Source organism: Grammomys surdaster, unplaced genomic scaffold (genome assembly GCF_004785775.1).
Source record: "Grammomys surdaster isolate TR1022 unplaced genomic scaffold, NIH_TR_1.0 125574, whole genome shotgun sequence".
NCBI classification, from domain to species: Eukaryota; Metazoa; Chordata; class Mammalia; order Rodentia; family Muridae; genus Grammomys; species Grammomys surdaster.
Window position 1 is genome coordinate 1,558,496 of NW_021620421.1, and position 19,588 is coordinate 1,578,083.

Below are 19,588 nucleotides of genomic sequence, written 5' to 3' on the forward strand. Positions count from 1 at the left end.
ACCACATTCCAGCATGGAAAGAACAAGCTGGCCAGAAGTTCCACCTCTAGTTGAGGAACTATTTGGTGAACCCATTGTTTGGCATCACAGGGCTATAAGGTATTGCTCAGTTCACCCACCCCACCCCCCCACCCCCACCGACTCTTACATCAGAACAAGAACTGATGTGTTTGGATGCTCATGGAAAACGCCTACCATGTTTACACTGAGTGATCAAGAACAGGGTTATTAAGAAATTACTTTGAGGGACTCCAAAAAGGGATGGTACAGCACCCCAGATGTTCCATAAAGAACATTTACCTCCCTTCAGCCTAAAGGATCGGGTGGGGGAACACGTTATTAGACTTCAGGTGGAATCACTTCATGGAGTCTTACAAGAGCTCTGGCATTTAGTTGAGCACGAATCATAGTGACTGGGATTGAGGAAGCCAGGGTAACACATGCTCCACCTCTGCTGCCCTAAAATACCTTACTTTTGTCTCCTGGCTGCTGAGTTCTACCAGAACTGGAGGACAGGAATTCCTCATTGTACCCTATGCAAGCCTGTCTCCTTTACCACAAGCTGTAAGTGGGACAGGACAAGGGAATACGAGGCAGCCAGTACATGGAGTTCATGTTGGCAGGTTCTTGTTTAGACTGTCCCATAGAACTAAGGTAATGGAAATGATCCTTGTCTACTGTCTTCTATGCCACAGGTGGCTGCTGAGTCCTGGAAAGGTGGGTATGGACCTAGGAACTGAATCTTTAATACATTTTATTCTATTTTTTTAATTTTATGTTAAATATCCACATATATGCAGTGTCCGCCATATTGAAAGCATGACTGTGTGGATTCCCATTTTTCCTTCACGTATTGACTACGGTATATTTTTCTAGATGGTAATTATTGCTGTGTGAGATTCTTTGTTTCTCATGTCGTTGAGTCTGCCACACATGAACAATTCTGGATATCTGAGATAGCTACTCTTCCTCCTTTCTGCAGAAATAATCTCTGAAGCTTCGTTGCCTCTAAGAACACAGCTTTCAATCTCCCTTAAATGAGTCTCTAGTTATCACTTCGTATCCCTCTTGGATCTCTTCCACTTCCTTGCACCATGAATTTGTAGTGAGATGACAGCTTTTAAGCTGAAGTAGAACATTTCTGGTGGATTCAGGAAGGATAACTTCAGAAAGTTAATGGAATGTCCTAGAAGACACCTGCTATTTTAACCAGCAAAAATCTAGAGTCATTGTCTGAGATCTGGGGTTCAGTCATACCTGCTAGCCTTGCTACCTAGCTTCAAAATGAAGATGTATCACCAGGAGTGATTTTAGGTCTGAGCCAGGAAGATGGCTTAGTTGGTGAAAAACTTGCCATGTATACTTGAGGACCCGGCTATTTGTAATTCCAGCACTGTGGAGGTAGAGGCAGGAGGCTCTTTGGAGCTCACTGACCAGCTGGGCTAGCTGCGTCTGTATGCTCCAGGTTCAGTGAGATACCTTGCCCCAAAAAATGAGGTGAAGAGATAAGGAGGAAGACACTTGGTATGGACTTCAGACCTCCACATGCATCCTCACACACGGAGAGAATATACCTGTATACATACACATAAAAAGAGTTGATCGTGGTTCTCAAAGCATCCCTGACTTGCAAATATATTTTGCAAAGCTGGGCCAGGTCTTTTTTAGGATGGCTATGTGGACTCTGCTAACCTCAGAATCCCTCTCTTGTCGTTCTTTTTGACAGACACTGTTGTGTGTGAGCTCAGGCCATGATTTTAAATGTGCATAATCTCAGGGCTGAAACAGAATTAATACCTATTGCTTGATTTTCACACAGAGACATTAATTACTATTTGTTTTACATTTGCATTCACAGGTATCTGTGGAGGAAAATTAGCATACTTTGTTGTTAGGCTATTATTAAAATGACAGTTGGGAAAATATTTGAAAAATATTGTCTTTCTCCCCAGTTCCCTTTTTGGCATTGGCATTATTGTTTTCCTCTCTCTTCTCTGTAAGTTATATTTGTTGCACAGTTTTGAAATTCTGAATAAGGATGGGAGAGCCTTTTAGAACATGGAGACCAAGGACAAAATCAAAACTGTTAGAGCCAGGGTTTCCTAATGGCTTTTGCATTTGTGTATATAAACAAGCTAAACTGGTCCAGCCATTCAAAGCTGGTGAATCAGAGGTTCCTACAGCCTAGGGGAAAAAAAATCTTCTGTGGCTTTAACCCTTTTATGTGCGGGGTGCATGTGCACATACTGGATTTAGTCGGGTTCTCTCTTCAGTTGAGATCTGCTGATGTTTGGGCCGAAAGGATGAAGAAAAAAGAGAATGCTTGTTTTTTCTGGCCTCCAAAATAGAGTCAGATACCCAAGATTCATGGTCATCAGTACCACTGAGTAATGGAAGCAGCCGAAACAGGTCACCTTATCCTGAGCCCGGAAGACGGAATTCATGCTATTGTGTATGGGTCAGCTGCAGAATCACTCAGACTTGCTAGGTAGCTACAGTTCTGCTCTGAGCTTTGCTATTCCATTTGCTGTTATACAGATTAGTTGAGATGTAGCCATAGCCTCATGCTGGCTATGGATCAGCAGAATCCTGGAGTCTACACAGGCAAGGGCTCTGCCCAATGGCTTCTTCGCCTCTGTGTGTCCTTGAACTTGAACTTTCATTGACATCAGTAAACACTGGTGTTTATCATAATCTGTTCTCTTAGAACAGAATGCCCTTGGCTCTTTCGGGGGCTCATATTCTGGGTAAGTTGGTAGACTATTTGGAAGCCTTGATTGACTGACTCATTTACTCATTCAACAAACATTTGTTGAACCTTCTATGTGCGAGATTCCAAGTAAAGCATTTGAAACAAAACACGATAAGCTCCCAGTCCTTAAAGTGACCACATTTCTCACACACACCACTCATGAATCTCTGTTGGGTTCCCCCCCCCCCCGGGCTAATCAAATCACGTGTTTATTGAGTGCCTGTTATGTGCTAAATATTGTTCAAGGTACTTGGAACACAGCAGAGAATAAAACAAGGAGCCCTGCTCTCATGGAGCATCCAGTCTATCACCTGAGGACTGCTGTGACCTTGGGCAAGTCAGGGCACCCCTCTGTCCAGTAGACAGAGCTGGATGTGGTGCAGAGGCTGACCAGGACAATGCCCTGACCCACCATCCCTGACAGCAGAGAGGTTTGCAGGTTGATCTTTAATAATCAAGTACACGGGGAAGAAGGGAGAGGAGGTAGGCTATACGAACTGCTGCTGCTGCTGCTGCTGCTGCTGCTGCTGTTGCTGCTGCTGCTGCTGCTTGGTGGCCGCTTTGTTGGCCAGGTCTTTGGCCTTCTCTGTAGCTGCCATTGCTGTCTCCTTTGCTTTCTCTTTGGACTCTTTGGCTGTCTCAACAAATGTTTTGGAAGGAGCCTCACCTTGTAGCTTGGCCAGGATGTATTCAAAGCCCTTCATTGTCTTGGTCACATTGCTTTTGAACTGGGTAAGACCAAATCCCTCGACAGCTCTGGAGACGCCAAATAAGCTAGAGGAGACCCAGGCTTCCCGTCGGATTTTGGTCCAGCCACTCTTGTCAGAGTTCATGCAGTCAACACATCGTTCCTCCACCACCATCAGCTGGGTGTGGTTGATGTTCCAGGTGAAGGAGGTCATGGTCTGATTCTGTGGGTCCACAATCAAGTCCTCCAGGATGTACACCGAGTGAGCACGTTGGCAGGAAACAGTTGCTCTGTCCAACGTGGCATCCTGTTGGTCTTGGTCAGGAGTCTTCGGGACAGAAGCTTCTGGTCAGGAGTCACCTCCCCCGTGCACTATGTATTCGGTTAAGACATGTTTGCTATAGGGATTCGGGTACCATTGCCAGAAGGCAGCGAACACTTGGTCCCAGAAACTTCAGAGCATGGTCTGGCCCAGGAAATACTTCACCATCATCCCGACCCTGGTGGGGCTCAGCACCGATGCAGCATCAGGGTGAAGAGCCTGGGGGTAGAGGAGGAACGTCGCTAGGCACACGCCCCACCAGGCTCGCAGCTCAACCACCGAGGCACCATGCCCAAGTCCCTACAGCTGTCTTGAGGGGCTATAGGTCTGTGCGATGCCCTGCTGGGCTTTCAGAGTCAAGGATGCCTGCCTTCCTACCTCCCACAAGGTTAGGATTGGGCACCTGTATTTTGAATCTGAATCCACTATAGGACGGTGGAGAAAACTCTGTAAAATGTGCAGCAGGGAACACAGACACAGACACAGACATAGATACACACAAGGAGAGACACAGACATAGACACACACATGGAGAGACACAGACATAGATACACACACACAGAGACACAGGCGCAAAAAGAGACAACATACATATACACAAACACAGACACACAGGCAGACAGACATGCATACATGAATGCACATGTGTGCATACACACACACACACACACACACACACACACACCTACTCAGGTAATTCTAGCTGGCTGCTGAGCCTCTCCTGTATTCAGGTAAGATTTTCCTTTCAAGAGAGGCATATGCCTTTGCTTCTATAATCCAGGAAGCCAAGGCAGGAAAACTGTGAGTTCAAGGCCAGTCTGGGTTGCATAGCAAAGTGAACAAAACAAAATAAAACAAAACCTTGAAGATTTTTTCCATCTCCAACAGTGAACTTGATCATAATTGGGTCTTTACAAACCTGATGTTTGTATAACAAAATCCACATATTTAATATGGAGTTAGACATACACACAATTTGCAGTTAAGCTGTAAGTTTTACCTTCTTATCAGACAAACCTCTAGGGAAAGAAAGCAGCTTCAGATGTCTGTGCAAATTTGTACTCATCTGGTGCGTCTCTGTTTATGTAACAGTGCAGTATTTTTGAATATCATGGATGATGGGGCTCAGTGGACAAGGGCGCTTGCTGCCAAGCTTGAGGACTTGAGTTCAAACCCCAGAATCTATGTGGTGGAGGGAAAGAGTTAACTCCAGCATACTGTCTTCTCACCTTCGTGTGTATCTTGTGACCCATATGTGCACAGGTGCACACCACACGTACACAATAAATAAATGCAAAAATTAAAATTAAGCAAAGAGGACTCTAAGAGTGACAATTGAATCTTTGCTTTGGAACAAATCTGTGCAAAGCATTTGATATTTGTGGAAAGTTCTAAAAGTTACTCTTCTCTCTGTTTTCCAGTTGATGCAGCTGAGGTTTAGATACTTAAATGATGACATTTCTAATTTTCGAAGTGCCCATTCATTAGGAATGTGTACTTGACTAATTCCTTATAGTGGATTTCTGAAAGGGTCTCTCCATGTGATTCTGGGCCCCTTCCTGGACGAACACTTTCCCCTGCATTCTCTCGTATCTCAGCCATCCTCATTGTCATAATAACCACTATTTTCAGTGTTTTACAGATGCCCAGTGCTTCACTGCCTGCTTTTCCTGGATAGCCTTCCTGCTGACGTACAGGCAAGTGAATCTGAGCTCCAGGGACCAGTCTCTTCTCAGCCTCCGATGTCCCCTGATGTGTCTTTGGGCAGCAATATGTAAAGGGCAATAAGATCAGGTTGTGGTGATGATGTGACAGGGTGTCAGCACCTATGGCCATACCTGGGTTGTGACAAGCACCTGGGCAAACGTTCCCAGTGACCCCTGGCTGGTGACTGACAAACAACATCAGTCATCAGAACAGCAGGGCACAAACCAGAAGGAAATGTTAAAGGCAGCTGTAAGAAAGGCCCCCAGGGTGTCCTGCCACTGTGGGCCTCAGGGACCCTGTCAGAGGGGAAACTTTCATAGGTAGAGGCAGTGAAAATCAGGGCTGTACTTACAGGCTAAGAGCCAAGGAAATACTATCCACTGTGCTGTCCTCCTGGGGCCACCTCTCAGGACAGTCTGAGATTTGTAGGCATTATAATATCTCTAACTTTTGAAGGTCCAGCCCTACACATCAAAAGTGTTTTACAACACGCTCACACCTCTAATTACATATGCGTCATATAGAGTTACACTCAATAGCCACCATATGTACTTTGTGCAGGCATTTAATGACTACATTTATTTCTGCTGTACATTTGTTTTCTAAAAAATCTACCAGGCCCATATATTTAAAAGACATAATTTTTTGGAGGATCTTAAATAAGCCTTAAGCACTGGGTCTGCAGTGCCTGGTGGGTAAAACAGCACACCGCCTCAGCATGAGCCAGGGAAAGGGTCTATAACTGACTTCTCTGTGACAACTCATGCTGTTCTCAACTCAGCCCCTGGCTCACCTCTCCTGCCCCCTCCCCCCTTATCAGTGCCTCAGTGGCATTAGAGTCTGTCCACTGGCAGATATGGTTTAGACTCTATGTTTAGACTCCATTGTTGTCAAATGTGCCGTACCCCACTAGGAGCTGAGATTCCATAGGTTTGTATTTATAAGGGCTCATCAATCACAAGGAAAAACTCAGCTGATCCTCAACAAATACTCATAAAATAGAAGAGAAGGTAAATACTTTAAGGTCTTAGAGATAGTTCGAGACTAGAGATAGCTGACATGCAAATTCTTGGGCTCCCGATATCCATTTCAAGAGTCAGAAACTCTCACTGACAGGCGAACCCAATGTACTCTGAAGTCAGAAAGCCTCCATGCCAGAGCTGAGCCTCTCAGACTACAGATATGTTAAAGACTTCTTAAAGATGAAGATTCAGGACCAGAGGGTCTTCAGTGGGACCTGAGATTCTGCATTTCTAACAAATGCCTGTAGGATGATGCCAGCGCTGGTCCATGGATCACACTTTGTGTAGCCAGGCAGTGGGCTATCCCAGCTTACTCACCACCAAACAGAAAGAAAGCAAGCAATGGCCAGTGAAGGATGTCAGTTCCACCATTCTCAGCTTCTTCATGTGTCGCACAACAGGGGACTAATACTTGATGAATCGGTCATGAATAAACGGAATTTTACATGCAAAGCACAGTACGTGGAGTATAAGAGGTGGCTAGTGGGTTTCCCTCATTCTCACCCTCTCTGTTCAACTCATCAAATTTTCTTTTCTCGAATTCATGAGTTAAGTCTCTTAACTATACAGTAGCCAGTGAAGAGGATATTTGAACGAGATTAAATAACAAACGAGACAAACCTTTAATATATCCTCCACCCCTTTCTTGTATCTGCCTAGGATTTGGCAAACTGGACGCTAAAGGGAGGAATGTATTCACAACAGGTAAGAGTTAGGGATGGTGGGTAAAAGTTTTTTTTTCTGGTAAGTGGGGCTCAGGCAAGCAGACCTAAGAGGATGTTTGCATTTGGAAGCTAACAGACAGTAAATGTACTGCTGCCTGCTTCTGTGCCCTGGCATTTGGGTCTAGCCCTGTGAAGGGCAGATGGAATGTGTCCACCCTGGACCCCTTGGTTCATTTATCATCCCACAGGTCCTTCATTTAGACTGGCTGGGGATTGTGCAGGAAGAAGGGAGACCTAAGTGTGTGTGTGTGTGTGTGTGTGTGTGTGTGTGTGTGTGTGTCGGGGGCAGGGAAGTCAGGGTGAAATTAAATTTCTGCCTTTTCTTTCTGGAATGTCAACAATGTGCTGAGAACAAAGTAGTGCAGCTGGCCGCCAGCTCTCTCCTCATCTTGGTTCAGAGCCTCTCAGCCTCCTGGTAGTTCAAGAGTCTTCTAGGTGCCCAATCCTGTGACATCTTGTCTCTCAGATGCCAATTTCTTTTAGAGAATCTCAACTGTCCTGCTTCCACTAAGACAAGACCTGGCACCCCTGTTAGAATTTCCCTCCCAAAGGAATGTCTCACACGCCATCGGATGAAGAAGCAGCCATCTGCAACAGAGTTCAGCTGCGCCAGTCTGGGAGGCCAGCAGCATGGACACCCACTCACAGCTCACCAGTCTCCCACCATCGGCCATCTTGTGCCAGCGCAACCCCACCTCACTGCTTCTACTGCTGTTGAGACAGTTGGGCCTGAGTTTGTCATGTGCTTGAATGTTCTTCTCCATATTGAATTATTTCACATTCATGTTTATCCCAACTCCTTCCCAGCTTGTATTCACATAGTCTCTGGTGTGCTCTGGTGAGACATTCTCACTGTATGGGAGAACTGAGAGTGGTGTATAGAGTCTAGTGACTCCCTGGGATACAAAGCAGGAAGAGAACTGTCCATCAGAGCTTGGACCGCCAGTTACACCTGTGCCTTTTCAACTTTATCATTAGCGCCAACTTTTGGGGGAAAAATCTGTTTATCTTCTTTTCCTTGAAGTAAGTAAGCCAGGTTCTGGCTCCACAGATGAATGGCTGCAGGTAATTCTCTACTGGTTAACACTGAGCCAGGAGGAGATGTGGTCCATGGGATGAAACTTGCTGTGTGGAAGAATGTTCTAATCCATTGCTCCAGGCACCTCAGTGTGGACAGTCTAGCAAGAGATGTGCTCGTGAGAATGAAGGGTCCTCCTGGTATGGTGAGAACCACAGATGGTCCATCACTCAAAACACAAAACACACACACACACACATACACACACACACACACACACTTCATAGAATTTTTTCATTCAAAAGTAACCCATGCTGACAAGATGAAGAAGATGAGAGAGAGAAGACCCACACACTGGATTCACAAAAATTAGCATGTGTAACCTGAGAGCTGCATACACACCCAGGGTGTTTGTTGCACTTCTTTACCCAGGAAGGTCACCATGAGTCTATTCTTCCATGTCTTGCTCACCTCCAGGAATTGGTGAATTTCCCATGTTGTGACAAACTCCTTTCTTATTGATCCCCATTGGAGGCTGAGATAATTTCACCACTGCCTAACCATTTGATGAGTATAACTACACTGGAATTATTTCGCTCCCCCAACACAGTAATAAAGTTCATCCTTATATGCTAACGTTTTATTTATCAACATCTACGCCAATGTTAAGGCACTGAGGATTTTTTTTTCTTCCCCATTTAACACATTCAGACAAACACAGGATAATTCAATGGACACTTGATCATGGTTTTGATGTGTTATCAAATTATTTGAAGACGTTAGCTCCAGCTTCCCATCAGCTGTCCTGTTTAAGAGAGGGCAGCGGGAGGTAGCCGAGTAGATACTAAAGAGATAGCAGAGCCCGGAGCTCAGTGATTAGATTATCTGGGTTTGCACTCAGCACTTGCACCTTACCGTCTGCCAGCGTACGACAGGGTTTTTAGCCTCTTTGTCCCCTCACTTTCTCATTTATTTCACGTGGTGTTCAGGCACCTTCTTACAGTTGCTTCATGAGTCAAATAAGTGGTTGCATGTAAATGCTTCGAAAGGTCCACACAGTGAACACCCAGAGCCCAAGCCGAATGAGCATAACCATCAAGGTTTCCAGAAACCATGTTTTTGTTGTGTGCTCCTGACAGCTGTGTAGACGAGGCTGACCCTGGGCTCACAGACAGTCCAAGTACAGGCCTTCTCCTTGTACATCCTGCTGAGCAAATTCTTATAATTTAATCATGACTTTTAATGTTTGAAATGGTGCCTTTTACATTTTACTGAAACACCGTAGCCGGCTGCTCTGTATTGTACTCCCTGTTTATATTGCAATGCAAATTATTCCTGGTGGAGAGTTTACAAACTGCACTTCCATTATTAATAGGGTTATGATTTTCCCCATTCCGCTCTTATCTCTGTTGCTTGCGTGATGCATAATTCATGCTTACTACCCTTTGCTGGTCTCAGTGCCAGGGCACAGCAGTCTCCCCCTCTCTCTTTTTCTTCCTGATGACAGTAATTGGTATTCAGTGAGAGTAAAGTGACCATGTTCCTAGCTTCTGCCTCTCTCTAAAGGCACTCCCTGGAAAGGCTGACACTCAGGGATAATAGAAACTCAAGGCCATTTACTGCCAAGGCTTGAGTCTCAGTTTGAATTCAGCTCTGGGTCCCAGACACGAACGGGGCTTTCCAGAGTCCTCAAACTACTGGCTAGTCAGGAAGAAATGGTATCTCCATTGGGGTGGCATAAAGGACCACTAGGAGGCTTGAAATAGCAGGGGAGGACTATTTCAGCCTGTATCAGGCATGTGGAGTCTGGATATTCACTCACTTCTTACCATCAGATAGATAGCATTTTACCAACCACCTAGACGGTCAGGAGCCTCTGCTCTTTCCTTTCCCACCAACACAGAATCTCACAGGAAACTTCCAGATGGGATCTGGCAGCCCTTGTCCTGGGATGTGGTACTCTCTGTAGATGCTTAAATGTGGGACTAAAGCCTGGGAAGTTGCTACCTTTGGAAGCTCTGTATCTGTTCTGTGGTGGGAGTGGGGACCATGATGTCCCCCTCAGTCTCGGGAAGGTCTCAGAAGAAACTGGCACAGGAAATAGAGGTCCCAACACTGGACCATTCTGTCCTTAAGACAGGAGCAACTGGTGTCCAGGGTACTGACCATATGAACTGTTTTTCCAGGACATCCCAGCTTAGAAGACAAGTCCAAGACAACTGTTACTATCAAGGTAGAAATGAAATAGTTTGATCTAATTTTTGTGAACCTTGGGAGCCATTTCCCTGGAGGAGGGCATCCCATGGCGAGCATCCCAATACACATACTGGCTTGTATAATGCTCTTTTTGTCTCATCTTCTTTGCACTGGCCACTGGCTGCCACCAGCCTTGTCACCAGTCTCAGATAATTTAATGCTGTTGTTCTCAAGAGGCATTCTCTCCATGAAGTCTTATTTCTCTAACCAAGGCTGGCCCCTCTAGCCAGTGTTTCATTCCCATACAGACAGACCACCCCTGTCATTCTTTTGTCAATTCTGGGCCTGGTTCCCTGGGGTCGGTTGGGAGGGTACCAACAGGCAGAGTATCACTCACAAAGCTTTCCTTGCTGAGAAGGAACTGTTAGGAATGTCTGGGGGTGTCTCACAGACCTTCACTTCTCTTTAGAGGCAGACTTAAAGGTCTAAAGTCCCTAGTCAGGAGTTGTTAGGTGTTCATAAGTCCCTTTACTGTTTAATGCCACGTTCAGGAATTGGTGGGACAGCTCACTGAGTAGGGCTGCAGCAGAAACCCTGAGGTCTTGGTGGACTTGAGTATGTCCACAGACCCTGCCTGATTCCCTGAGGTTGGAATGGCCCAGAGGGGTCATTTTTGAAGGCCACAGCTGGCCACACTTGGTACACTTCCTTGCCACATCCCTGACAGAAACTTGCAATATCTCTACTTAACAGAGGCCTCCCTTTCTCTCTCTTCCAGAAGATTCTTTCCCCCTTCTGGTTCACATCTTCTCTTTCCTGCATTTACTTCCTGTCTCCTCTCTTGCTCACCAAGCAGGGGCACCGAGTTATCTAAGCACACTTAACAGTGACACTTACACAAATTAAGGAAAATGAACCTCTCTTCTTCTTCTGAGGAATGTACTTAGAAACTCATGTCTTCCACCATACACTGACACATAAAGTCTCAATTCACACAGGGGACATACACTTGTGTGTGTGTGTGTGTGTGTGTGTGTGTGTGCATCTGCATACACAAATACACAGAGGAATACACAAACATCCACAGATACCAGGGACAGACACAGACACAGACACAGACACACAGACACACACACACACACAGACACACAGACACACACACAGGCCATGCTCACTTTTAGGTGGTTTCTTCCCCACGCTCGGGATGGGTGTAAAGGATAGGTAACAGCTGGCATATTCTGACCCCACTCAAGGGCCCTGGGTTGCCCACTGAATCATGAAGTGCTTTCCTGCTTAAATTTGTTTTCTTCTGGCCAAAGAGAGCTACTTATTTGCAAGAAACAGAGCCAGTGGATTCTGCTGAGCCCACACTGTGGTTGGGGACACACATTTTGGCATCAGTTCTGTCCTCCCACGGATCTTTGTTTACATAGCTCCTGTTTCTCTGGACTTCAAGACCTTGAGAGGAACTACCACCACTGTGCCCTACCACAGTGACCTGTGCAGAGTGCAGCTGCAACTGATGAGGCCTCATGTGTGGCACTTGTACTATTCACATGTTCTTGTTGCCTTTTTTGAAGGTTTTTTACCGACGAAATCCAGGTCTCGCTGTAGAGCTTCCTTTGACCAACTAGAGCAATGGCTTTCTGCTCTGTACTCTACCTCTGTGAACTGACCCCTTGAGGACAGGCCTGCTGGCTTTCTGCCACTCCAAAATAGCGCTTCCTTACAGAACATTGTGTGTACTTACTGCATTGGCTACTTAACCTGACATGTAGACTCTATTGAGCTGGGTGCTATTGCTTTGCTCTGTTTACAGATGTGGCCACTGAAGCTCAAAGGAGCAACAACTCCCAACCACAACAAACACCCAAACAAGTTGAATCCAGGTCTTGACTGGTCCTGCACCACATAGTTGTAAAACCTCTTCTATATTGCTGGGAGGTTTTGAACTTCTGGGCCTTAGGAGTCCTTGATCTTCGGAACCAGAGAGCTTATGACTTATGCCACGGTTCCTTTAAGGTTAATGGAAAGAGCTCTCAGCTCATGGAAAACAAACTCCATAATCTGGGTTACTGGGTCATTCCTTCTCCAGCTGGTTCCACTAGCTTTTGGGTTTTCCCTATTGTCTGGCCAAGCCTGGCTCATCTCCATTCAAAGCTGCCTATTCTAAGCTTGGGCTCCTCAGAGTGGTACAAATATACCTGAATGAGAACCAGCTATATGTGTCTGCAACTGTGCCCACCATAGAAATTTCATTCTTGGCAACCCAATAGCCCTGTGGTGACTGAGATTCATTCATGCATGCATTCACTTAACATGTTTATTGGATACCTATGTCATTGGCCCTATGTTGAACTGGAAATAGTGAATGACTTCCAGGGGCTTAAAATCTAGTGAAGGGGACAAACATAAAATCAAATAGCCCTCTCTAGGATGAATGGATAAAGGAGGGCAGGGTGCTAAGAAAAGAGACACACTCACCATTGCACCTGAAACTGTCCAGCTGAAAAGAGCAAGACAACTAATTGTCTGACAATATAGATTCATAGATACTAAATATTAGGTTTCAGCAAGTCTGGGGGCTGGTTTCCAAGGATGAAGACACTTAATCATCTACCCAAGTAATTCTGGGATGGACTTTTCTGGAAAACAATCTGTACAAAGTGGTCAGAGAAAATGTTGCAAGGGAAAAGGAAGTCACTATGTTAAAGAATTTTAAGGATCTGTCAGCAAGCAAGAGGATTAAAAGGACTTTAAAAGTCATATTTTAAAACTTGTTGGTTATGAAAATGATCAAATGTCAAACAAACAAACAAACAAACAAATAAACAAACCAAAAAAAAACCCTGAAAATGAGTCACCCAGGGTAACCTTGACATTCAGTTCTGTGTGCACTTTGTCAGAAAGTTTTCTGTTAATATAAACTATATATTCCAAATTCCCGGCATGTGAATTGTTCTGTTCCTGCATATACAGTCTATCCATAACTCCCTGGTATTTACAGTGTGACTCATGGGTAACACCATCGCTGTGGCCTCCTCCAAAGCTAGAACGAAATCTGTGATTCCCCCAGGATTCCTAAATCATGCCCATTTTGTTCTCTTTCATTTAAAAGGGATCTCCCTCCTACTACTAATATTTTAAAACCAATACAGATCTTCACATTTTATTTTATAAGTATTTTTTGTTGAGTAATGTAGGCACATCTGCACACTAAGTGCATAACTGCTGGTGGATCTTCACAAACTGAACATTGGGACTAGTGTCCTGAATCAAGGCAAGGAACATGACCAGCACCCCATACTTCCCCAGCCCTCACCTTCTCTTTCCAATACTCAGTCACGAGAATGAGGGGCAGAAGCAAGGGTAAGTTTGAAGTTTCATATTTGGGTTTCATTTCTTCCCTAAGACCTTTGTCTTATACTTGCTTTTAGTGGATGCTCCCAGTGGGTCACTCAAGCAGGGCTTTGCTTGGCAGGATCCCAGGTATCAGGCTTATGCTTGGTGACAATTGGACAATGGGTAACAGGAGACTGGTGGTCCTGAGTATTCCCAAGACTCCTATAGTCTGTTCATATTTTGATCTCAATTCTCAGGACAGGGTTCCTTCACTAACTCCTTGTGAAAACACATTCCTGGGAGGTATACATACTATGCAGACTCCACTGAACTTGAGGTCTGCTGCCAAAACTTCTCTTTCCCTCCTTCTCTCTACTCTGACCTGAATCATCTTCTCAGATCTTGGGGGGCAAACCTTTCAATATTCTTTGGGACTGGATTTTTCTTGAACTATTAGCAGCAATCACCTTTGCTAACCCTTTGCCCTGAGACCTTTCAAAAGAGTTTTTAACGTATTATTTTGTATTATGTATGGCTTCTTTTAATTTCAAAAAGAACATAGTTTTACGGAAAATATGTGAACCATACAGTCATGTACTATGTAAAAAATGAAAGCTGTTCTTATCGGTTGAGGTTCTCCCTCCCACTGTAAGGGTGGGGACTGGGGTGGGGGGAGGGAACCACCCTGAGCAGAAAAGATGAGTGTATCAGATTTCTCTCTTTATTACTCTCTGGATTCTTGCCAAAATTGGGATCATATTATCCTATTTTACAACTTTATCTTGGCTTTAACAACACAGCGCACACATCTTAACAAATCAGTCTTTGCAACTCCACATCACTGTAGCAGCTTCAAAGAACTGTTGTAACGTGCTGTGAATGACTTAGCCGTGCTGGCTTTGATGTCGGGGTTGGGGGATGGGGCATGGGCAGGGTGCATGGCATTTAAATTATCTCCTAGTTTTGCTATGACAAATAGATCTTCTGTAAACATGTCTTTTCTTTTCTTTTTAGAGACAAGGTCTCATGTGTCTTGCCTGTTCTAGAATCCTCTATGGAGCCTGAGGATAACCTTGAACTTCTAATCTTTCCTCTACCTCCCCAGTGCTGAGATTACAGCTGAGTGCCGCCATAGCCAGTTTGGGAGCTGGCACACTTTGTGTATATATTTGTCCAGATGAGAATGAATCCTGGAGGTTGTCTGACTAGAGGCAAGGAGTGTCAGCCTTTTAAATGCTGGTGTGTCATTGCTTACAGTTTGGTTGACAGACTAAGGTATAGTCTTTCCTAATCTAAACATTGGATACTATTAGTCTGCAAAAAAGCATTTCACAAGTGGAAAAGAATATCCCTTTTTATTGCCCTGAACATTGATATGTCTTAGCATTCCCATGTGATTTCCTTGTAAATGTGAAATGGCTCTTTTAGGCAAAGGGTCAAGGGATAATGAAGTTGTGTGCCTGGTGTTAATGTGGTGGTGGCGGAGGTTTGACACAGAAGAAGCTGTATGAGACCAATCATTTTGTGAAGGTGACATGAGATCTGCCACCATAAACAAGGCCCCCTTCTGCATCGGGTTATGTACATGTTGGAAGTCATGGCTCTGTTCCTTTGACCCCAAGTAAGTGGGCAGTTGGACTTTCTCCTCTCCCCTTGCCAAAGGCTGGACCCAGGTTGCTTCCACTGGACTCTACCCTGAGGTCACATAACCGATGAACAAAGTCTGTTCAGAGCCATCGATTTAGCTGCATGTTCCTTTGGGGAGCACAGGTTTTGGAGGCTTATTAGTTAATCTCTTCCTTTAAAGAGCTTGTAGTCATGCTGGGGCTAAGACTTTGTCCATGAAATAGATAGCTTCTAACTCCATAGCCGCACAAAGACAATATCCATAAATGCTTGTACGTGAGTGATGTGGTTTGGGCTCATGGGCAAATGCTTGGAGACAGGCATTTCACAGCTCACTAACTATTCTTTCTAGGCTGGTTCCAGTTTGATGTTTCCCACTTCTTAGACGTCTACAACTTCATGTGATTAAGAGATGACTATAACCTCAGCTTAGACCTACCAAGGCTTATCCACTTTGGTGCCTGGTACTACCTACCTATTTGGCTCGCTTGGCTCAAGCAGGAAGTCAATAGCTGTCCATTTTGTTTTTATTATTATTATCACTCAGGGCCCATGTCTGTATTTAAAAAAATGGAACACTCTTCCACCTCGCCATCAAGGTTCCATTCTTGGCCCCTAAAATTCTCTTCCATATAGCAGCTGTGTGACAAAAGAAAGAAAGTATAATGTATCATGCCTCTCATGTGCTTGGTCCTACAATGGCTTCCCATTTCAGTAAGAAAAATAACTCAAACCTCTTGCCCAATAGGCTCTGTTTGATCTGGCCTCTGATAACCTTCCTAACTCCTCTGAGGCAGTCCCCATAGCTTGCTGTTTTCACTTCCCCAATAAAGCCAGGGTCCTTCCCTGTCCTTAGACTGTTCTTCCGTGTGTCTGAAGCCCTCTTCCACGTGTTTGGCTCCTGCGTGGGAGCTCCATTCTGTCTTTAGATTTCAACAGAGCAGTTCAAGACCACCATAAGAAGGGGATCCTAGTGCTCCTCAATCTTAGCTTTCTGCTTTCTTATTGTTTTCTTTTCAGGGTTACTGAGTTATAGCATATATACAGTGAAGGATTTAAGTATGCTAATTTTAAATTTATGGCACACACAACACGCACACACACACACACACACACACACACACACACACACACACACACTTTTACCAAGTTACTAGATAGATCTTTCAGGACATTCGTTTGTTTATTGTTACTTATCTGACTTACAAAGATAAAGAGGCTTGATAGCACTGTCACAGCAAACAGGCCTGAGTCCTGGCTGGAGGATACATTCCTACAAGCTCTGTGCAGACAATTTCACAGCTTAATAAACTTTTAGAATGTAGGTTCTGAATGAAGCATAGAACACTCGTCCAGGACTTGCTCTTACGGATACCCTTTACAAGTGTGTGACAGTAAGTATACAGCATTGCAATCACAAACTGGTTTTAGAAACAGGGCAGTTTTAGAAATATCCCAATGGTTACTTGGTGTAGGTCTAGCTAGAGATGTATATTTAGCCTATGTGAAAGAATACTTTGGAAACTGGTATAAACATTCACAATCTTAGAGCAAAATTTGTAAGCTACATCAGACAGAAAAAGATATAGAATGATGTATGAGGGGCATAATTTTTATTTGTATGAAAGAAGCATGGGTTTAGTTAGTGCTACAGTTCTCTATGCTTATGGACCCCTTAGAAGGAAACTCAAAGTTATTCCTCTCAGGATGTTCTGGAGGCAAGAGGGGGGATACTCAAATTATTTTCAGGTGAATATATGTCACATGTTGTCAAAATAAATAATTAAAAACAATAGGCTCTTTAGGCTCTAGGGGGAGTATGCACAAAAGGAACAGGCTCCAACAGGCCAGGCCAGGGCTGTGTAGGTAGTTTGGCCTGACTTGGGCTTCAAAGGCATGGAAGGAGCTGGCTGGCTTGCATTTTTTTTCAGGGCTCTTTATGAAACTTCTGGGAGAGAGCACCTGTCCACTCCCGCAGCAGAAACCAATGGATATTGTGTTGTTGGTTCAGGAAAATACAGGTTCAAAACTTCCCTAGGACCTATTCTGTGGGGTGATATGTTCCTTCCAATTCACTGCTGTTGTTTCATAGAAACATAAGCAAATGTGTCACTGAAGAAGTGTCCTTTCCTAGCTCCTGTCATCTGATCATCTGATGGCTTCTTCTTCTTCTTCTTCTTCTTCTTCTTCTTCTTCTTCTTCTTCTTCTTCTTCTTCTTCTTCTTCTTCTTCTCCTCCTTCTCCTTCTCCTTCTCCTTCTCCTTCTCCTTCTCCTTCTCCTTCTCCTCCTCCTCCTCCTCCTCCTCCTCCTCCTCCTCCTCCTCCTCCTCCTCCTCCTTCTTCTTCTCTCTCCTCTACCTCTTCTTCCTTCTCCTCCTCTTCCTAATAGAGAGGTCCAAGCTGTAGAATAAAAACCTGCTCCAACAAGTAATCAGCTATCCCTTTCCTCGGGCCTCAGTGATCTTAGTGAGGCTCACAGGCTTGGGTATGAGCCAGAGACAGGCTTGAGTCATTTGTTCACCACCCCTCAGCTTTGCTTCCTTTGACAAGTCAAGTTATTGCATTGTGTCTATGTTTCTGAGCTGGTAAGGTAGCATCAGCATACCTTCCTGTTTCCAGAGGTCCTGAGGAACAAGTTAGAGTGGCTGTCCACCTTGTGAAAAGCAAAGGGCCATACAGACAAGGTCACATATGTGTTTCCTATGGCTGAAATTGCAAATGAACACAGACTTGGCTTATAATAGTAGCAATGTATTCTCTCATGGTTCTGGAGCACAGAAGTGTGGAATCAAGTTTTGAGCAGAACAGTATACCCTGATGGCTCCAGGAGAGGGTGTATTATTGCTCCTTGTAGCCTCAAGGGGCTGTCTACATCTCTCATGGGTTGTATCACTCTAATCTGCCTGTTTGCACATGGCCTTTACTTTTTTCTCAGTCTTTCTTCTGAAGGTATCTTGTGATGTTAGACTCAAGTGGATAATTTATGATGGTTTAATCTCAATATACTGGACTTTATCCCAACTGCAAAAACAGAGCCCTTTCCCAAATAAGATCATATACTTCTGGTGGCTGGGCCAGGGTGTGAACCTATCTTTCTGTGGGTACCATTCAGCCACAAATCCTAGACCAAGCAAATGCTGTAGTCATGGAAATCTCCAGGTATGTGCCCGTGCTATGGGAGCTCATGAGAGGCTCTGGATCATGGTCCTTTGCTTCTGAGCAATATGGCACAGTCCTCCTTTCTATCCCAGGGAGACTGTTGCCCTCATCTGTTTTTCTTTCCTGAGTCATCTTTGTCTTTTTCTCTGATCAAACTAACACCAATCTTGTTTCACAGTCCTGGGAGGTAGTTCAGTCCAGAGACAAGGCCCGGTAAAGACAAACCTTTCTATTGCAAGCTTCATGTACATCTTGCAAACCAAATAAGGATTGCATCTTAGTTCCCAGTGTTTTTGCCAATGTTGTCTGCTGGTTTTGACTTGATATTATAAGAAGTCACCATGAGAGGAAGTAGACACAGGGAAGCAAGTCTTTGTGCTGTTATTACAAATTCCAATGAACCTGTAATCATTTCACGTTAAAAAAAAATAGTACCTCCTGCCCCATGAAGGCTTAAAATTCAGACAATAAAACAAACTAGCAAAATAAAATATTCCTGCAGATCTTTCTAGATTGGAGGGTAGAAGAAAGCGAATCTTCAATTCACTCATTTGGATGTTTGCTGAGTCATCACTTTAGAATGACACCCCACCCCCCATTCCCAGGGGCTATTGGGAAGGGATCTTACTCTGGTCTAGCTCCATCTTCATTTCAGGTTTCCTGGGATGCTATCTCGGGTAGCCTCCTCCCTGAAGAAGAGGGTTCTGCCAGGCCGGCCCCAAGCCTCCCCAGGCTAGGGTTGGTCTACAGACACATGGCTGGGCTGGGCCAGCACATCTGGCCCCAGGGCCCAGGCTGAACCTGTTGTGTGCCATCTGCACACGGCTTTGGCTCCTGTTAAACTTCTCTCCTGTACTTTCCTGGTAGGCACACGGCCTCAGTAACCCCACCTTGAGTGAGAGAGATTCGCTAAGCTCCTAGGAGGTACCGCTCTGGCTCAGGGCCAGCTCTCCCTACCCTGGCTTTGATTGTCATCTGAGCTGTATCCTCCTCCTCCTCCTCTTCCCTGGGGCAGGGTGTCAGCTTCTCTC

General features: G+C 44.8%; 1 pseudogene; it reads right to left on the minus strand.

The window, feature by feature from the left end:
- Positions 1-3,282: 3,282 nt before the first annotated feature.
- LOC114638323 lies at positions 3,283-3,930 on the minus strand (annotated as a pseudogene).
- Positions 3,931-19,588: the final 15,658 nt, after the last annotated feature.